The sequence below is a fragment of the Trachemys scripta genome, chromosome 1 (assembly GCF_013100865.1).
Source record: "Trachemys scripta elegans isolate TJP31775 chromosome 1, CAS_Tse_1.0, whole genome shotgun sequence".
Lineage (NCBI taxonomy): Eukaryota > Metazoa > Chordata > Testudines > Emydidae > Trachemys > Trachemys scripta.
The window spans coordinates 79,180,085-79,186,571 of NC_048298.1; the positions used below are offsets into that span (position 1 = coordinate 79,180,085).

General features: G+C 42.3%; 1 pseudogene; it reads right to left on the bottom strand.

Annotated features, from left to right (window-relative positions):
• The window catches only part of LOC117876209, a 30,774-nt pseudogene extending 25,008 nt beyond the window's left edge, over window positions 1–5,766 (bottom strand).
• Between the last annotated feature and the right edge of the window lie 721 nt (window positions 5,767–6,487).

The window sequence follows — 6,487 nt, forward strand, 5'->3', positions numbered from 1 at the left end:
TGTAAAGTGCCTCCTTATCTCCCCTCTGCCTTCTACACACTGCAGGAGGTGAACTCTGCGGATGAACCTCTGAACTCTGGGGCTGCACTGACCAAGGAGAGCAACTCTGAGTGGGGTACAGAGAAGGGATGGGTACATTAAAGGGACTTTTGGGTTGCTGGACTTGAGACCATGAGGGGAAAAGGACACTGCCCAACTTACTTGGGGGTGAGTCTTTTGCTCATGGTTTGTGTTTATGAACCCTAGTTGCAGTGTTTTCCCAAATTAATGCAGAGTTAATTCCCTCCATTTATTAAAAGATTTTGCTACACTCAGACTCTGTGCTTGCGAGAGGTGAAGTATTGCCTCTTAGAGGTGCCCAAGGGGTGGTGTGTAATTGTCCCAGGTCACTGAGTGGGGGCTTGAGCTGGTTTTGTGGTGTATTGTTGAAACCCTTAGATACTGAACCTGGCCCTTGGTGCTGTTGGCGCCACCTAGCAGAAGGGTTACATAAGCTACATGTCCTTGCCTCTTCCCTGCTATGTTATCAGGCCCTTAGATCCGGGTTATCTTTGCTATTCATTGCTGTCTTTGTTAGCATAATAAAAATGCATGAATTGAGGACAAGGGGCTCTTTATTCACTGTGCACGCTGTGATTGGTGGGGGGTTAGTTTACAGGGCAGTACATGCAAAAAATAGGGCAGGTTGGTAAGGAACACCACACAGCTGTCACATCAGTGTTGGATCATTCATGAAACTTGTTTTCAAAGCCTCTGGGAGATGCAGTGCACCTCGATGTGCTTTTCTTATTGCCCTTTTGTCTGGATGCTCAAAATGAGCTGCGAGGAAATCTGCCCCAACCCCCCACTACACCAGAAACTTTCCCCCTACTTTCACAGATATTATGGAGCACACAGCAAGCAGCAACAACAATGGGACTATTGCTTTTGCTGAGGTCTAACCTATTGAGTAAACTGTGTCAGCGCCCCTTTAAATGTCCAAAGGCACGTTCCACCGCCATTCTGCACTTGCCCAGCCTATGGTTGAACTGCTCCTTACTATTGTCCAAGCTGCCTGTGTACAGCTTCATGAGCCACGAGAGCAAGGGGTAGGCTGGGTCTCCAAGGATAACTATTGGCATTTCAACATCACCAACGGTAATTTTCCGGTCTGGGAAGAAAGTTCCTTCTTGCAGATTTCTGAACAGACCAGAGTTCCTAAACATGCGAGCGTCAGGTATCCTTTCCCGACCATCCCACGTTGATGTCGGTGAAACAGCCCTTGTGATCCACCAGTGCTTGCAGCACCCTTGAGAAGTACCCCTTGCAGTTTATGTACTCTTTAGCAAGGTGGTCTGTTGCCAAGATAGGGATGTGTGTTCCATCTATCACCCCACCACAGTTAGGGAACCTGAACGTAGCAAAGCCATCCACTGTGTCCTGCACATTTCCCAGAGTCACTACCCTTCTTAGCAGAAGTGAATTGATTGCCCTGGTCTCTTGGATCACAGCAGACCCCACGGTAGATTTACCCACTCCAAACTGATTCCCAACTGACCAGTAGCAATCTGGCGTTGCAAGCTTCCACAGGGCTATTGCCACTCACTTTTCAACTGTCAGAGCAGATCTCATTTTGGTATTTATGCACTTCAGGGCTGGGGAAAGCAATTCACAAAGTCCATGAAAGTGGCCTTACACATTCAAAAGTTATGCAACCCCTGCTCCTCATCCCATACCTGCATCACGATGCGGTCCCACCAGTCTGTGCTTGTTTCCTGGGCCCAGGAGCGATGTTCTACCATGTCAACATGCCTGGCTGCCACCGCCAGCATGTGCAAATTGCTCCATTCCATGGCTTCCAGCACAGCTATTTGTATGGCATCACATTCTTCTGCCTGGTGGCTCCTGGCTAGGCTCTGTAAATACCGCAGGACAATGCACGAGGTGTTTGCAATGCTCACAACAACAGTGTACAGCTGAGCGGGGTCATGCTTGCCATGCTATGGCATCTGCAAGAGTAACCCAGGCTTAGGCGTTTGCCGTTGCTTTCAGGGAGGGAGGGGGCAAGTGCATCATGGGAGGCTGATAATATGTACCCAAAACAACTTGTGGAAATGTTTTTGTCCCATTAGGCATTGGGATCCTAACCCAGAGTTCCAGTCGGCAGCAGGAACTGTGGGATAGCTGCCCACAGTGCATCTCTCCCTAAGTCGATGCTAGCCATGGTAGTGAGGATGCGCTCCGCCGACGGAATGTGCATAGTGGGGACAGGCAGCATTGACTACGTAAAATCGGAGGCTAAATGTCGACAAATAAATTTGACCTAATTTCGTAGTGTAGACATGCCCTAAGATTCCCTTCCCCTCTGGGTTTGCTCAGCTTTTGGTCTCTGGGATGTTGGTATGCCGTAATTTCACTTCTTAGCTGCCATAAAGTATTCCTTGATGCACAAGATCTCAATTTCTAAAGTAAAACAAAAATCTGATTTTTTGGTGTGGTCTTAACAAGACCATTTCAGGTCCAGTTTGCATATCACTAAAAAAGCACCAAGGTCACTTTCAAATATTCTTTTTCTATTAGTGAAGCTACACATCGGATGCAGATTAGGTGATTTAAATCCAGGGTCACCCACTTCCATAGCAATACTTGTGTTGAGGAACCCGGGGCTTCTGTGAGAGGGACATGCCACAAGCATCCCCTTAGACTGTATTAACTTTTCACAAGCTGAAATATTATAAAATGGCCTGTTCTCATGAGATTTGCAGCCTGTTTTCCCGATCAAAGAGATTCAGATAAGCTAGAAATAAAGTGAAATATGGAAAGTTGTACAACAAAATAAATAGAGCTGGTCAAAAATGCAGAATATATTCTGCAAAAAAATAAAATAAAATAAAAAAATCTAATCAAACATAATACGCATGCATTTTTTTCCTGAAAACCTTTCATCAAAATTAAAAAAAAAAAAACAGCACAAAAAAACGTAATCTAAATTTTGAAAATATTTCACCAGACCTAAAAATAATCAAATCATTTCAATACGTCAAAAAAAAAAAAAAGGCATGTTTACACTGTATGTTAAGAATGCCTGTACAGAAAGAGCAAGGTACTGAACAGGTACTATAAACAGTCAGCAAAAGCATAAATTGAAACCTACCTTATGTATCAAGTATCAGAGGGGTAGCTGTGTTAGTCTGGATCTGTAAAAAGCAACAGAGAGTCCTGTGGCACCTTTAAGACTAACAGATGTATTGCAGCATAAGCTTTCGTGGGTGAATACCCATGTGTCTGATGAGGTGGGTATTCACCCACGAAAGCTTATGCTCCAATACATCTGTTAGTCTTAAAGGTGCCACAGGAGACTCTGTTGCTTTCTACCTTATGTAATGAACTGAAGGCATTGTCCTAAGAAAATCCAGTGATTAGTATAGGAACAATGAAGCAGGCTACGAAATAGGCAATCTAGTATCTACAGTTGCTCCAGGATCTTTCTTCCCAACTTCTAATGGGGCAGGAGATTTGGACTCCTTCAGGAATACAAGAGCTCCAGCCAAAGAGTGGTGACACTGGCCAGATGAAAACAAGTAGCTGGTAACCTCTCTTTAGACTCAGCTTAAGATCTCCAGTAAGTTACCATACCATATTGTATCTTTCATAGGCTAAGACAGGGACCACACTTGACAAATTACAAGAAATAATATTAGCAACCATCAGATCAAAATGTTTAAAGGTTAATTCATACACCCGCCTGCAAGTTTCATAGCAAGGCATTACTGAACGACTGAAAGTATCTGGGGTAAAGTCCTTGCCCCACTGAAGTCAATGGCAAAACTCCCATTAACTTCAATGAGGCCAGGATTTCATCCCTGGTGTATACTAATCTCTATCAATCACCAGAATTTAGCCATTTTTTCCAAACAGAAAAATCTCATAAGTGTGGGGAAAAAAGCCCATAAGAAATTATTAATCAAAATATGAGATTGAGACATTTTAAGAACATAAGAACGGCCATACTGGATCAGACCAATAGTCTATTTAGCTCAGTATCCTGTCTTCTGATGATGGCCAATGCCAGAGGCTTTAGAGGGAATGAACAAAATGGCAATTATTGAATGGTCCATCCCCAGTGTCCAGTCTGAGTTTGACAGTCAAAGGCTTAGGGACACCCAAAGTATGGGGTTGTATCCCTGATCATCTTGGTTAATAGCCATTGATGGACCTATCCTCCATGAACTTATCTAAATCTTTTTTGAACCCCATTATAGTTTGGGCCTTGAAAACATCCCCTGGTAACAAGTCCCATAGATTGACTGCTTTGTGTGAAGTGCTTAATTTTTGTTATTGTTGTTTTAAAGCTGCTGCCTATTAATTTCATTGGGTGACCCGTGGTCCAGATTAACACTTAGTCAGAACAACAGTATCATCTTGATTTGTAGTTAAACAAGTGGCTAAAATATAATCTTCTTTAACAAACAAACAAACATCAGACATTCAGGTCTCCTGATCAAATATGGCACTTTTCATTTGACTTTCTGGTTCTCTGTGGGTTATTGTTGTTGGTTTAGGGGTTTTGGTTGGTTGGTCTTTTCTTCCCTTTAGTGGAAAGGATAGATTTGTAGTAAAATTAATATTTTTTTGCTATTCTTACTATTGTTTTAAGGGGCTATTATCCCTCCCGCTAAGTTTACCCACTATATTTAAAGGGGATATTTTGAAGCATGAATACATTAGATTTGTATTTAGTTTTATTTACTTATTTTAAAAAAATTAATACTAACCAGTATTGACAATACTGGTTACCTTCTTTCACAGGCAATAAGAGAGGGTGCCAGATATCCAAGATGGGAATACATCAGCCCACATCACTACAGGTGTCCGTGGAGTTCCTCATCAAGTAATTTGTTTCTCAGCATGAGAAAAGCTGGCAGAATCTGTCCTTTGCGAATGGTTAATAGATTCAAAGTAGGAGTCACAATTCAAGATGGAAAGCAAAGATTAAGCAGTGTTATAACAAACCTACTTAGCCCTATGGCATTCCATTCATTTACCTGTCTCGCTGTTTAGAAAGTTATATTGAGTTGTGAATTCATTTTTTTTTTTTAAAGTTAACAGAAAATTAGCCCTGTAAAAATATTGCTAGGTTAATCCTTCTTTTGGACTTTTTAACAACCCAACATGAACAGTTGTCTTTTTCTAACCTAACACATACAAAATTTCATGTATTAGAACTGAGGAGGATACATGTGTCACTTGGCTGTTGCTTACCAAAGTAGTTGACGACAGCAAATCCTTTGAAACTGCAGAACTTTTGTCCCAAGTAGAAATATCCACGGTAGTTTCTAGCTATAACTATAGTGGTGCCACACAGAAATATCATGAGATCTAAAAAGGAAAGATTAAGAATGAATATGTTGATAGGGTTTTTTAAGGTAACTGTAATCACTAACAAATTATTAAATATTGAAAACAGCGTCAAGGAATATCAAGAATGCCAAAATGCTATCTAGGGAAAATGATGAGTCTCATTGTGATGCTCTCAGCTAGGTCATCTACAATAGTAGTATTATTCTGCATCTGCCCATAATGAAGAACTGGAGATTTTATTAGAACTATTCACACAATAGATGGTTCATGTTCTATATGAACAAGGCCTTTGTACTTACATGATCACATACCGTGAAGCTTCCCGGGGGACCTAGGGTTGCGTGGCACCTCACTACCACCTGTCCTTAGCATGAAGGAGCCTCGGCTGTGCCTGCCGGGGGTCAGCTCCCCAACTCTACATGCCATAGGTAACACAAGCACACCCCTCTAGGCCTACGCAGGCCCTGCTCTCTCTCTCTCTCTCTAGCAGGGGTTCTCAAACTGGGGGTCGCGATCCCTCAGGGGGTCGCAAGGTTATTACATGGGGGGTCGGGAGGTGTCGGCCTCCATTCCAAACCCTTCAGCATTTATAATGTTGTTAAATATATTAAGTGTTTTTCATTTATAAGGGGGGTCACACACACACAGAGGCTTGGTATATGAAAGGGGTCACCAGTACAAAAGTTTGAGAGCCACTGCTCTACAGGTTAGCGATAGGCAAACTCCAGCCCTCTGACTGTCCCTTGGAGTGACCACCCCCTGTTCCACTGGACACCAGCAGCATACACAGATTTGTTGTTTCCAAAGAAGCAGTACATCCCAGTTCTCTCTCAGATCATTACTCAGATATGTTTATAGGAAAACAAGTAAAAAAGTTTATATAACAAAGTATAGAGATTATTAAAGTGATAGCCAGTAGAAGTATTGGAAACAAATGATTGCACATAAAATAAAATCATAAGATGCATTCTAGAACCTAGAATTACTTAACTAGTTACTTTCATGTTTTATAGAGCAATGCTCACCCAAAGTCCTCCCAGCGTTTTACAGCCAGGCTTGGCTGTAATCTTCCATTCATGAGACAAGTCACTCTGTCAACTTGCCCTTCAGTGAAAGATCCAGGGTGTCTGTCTGCACCCCTAGATAT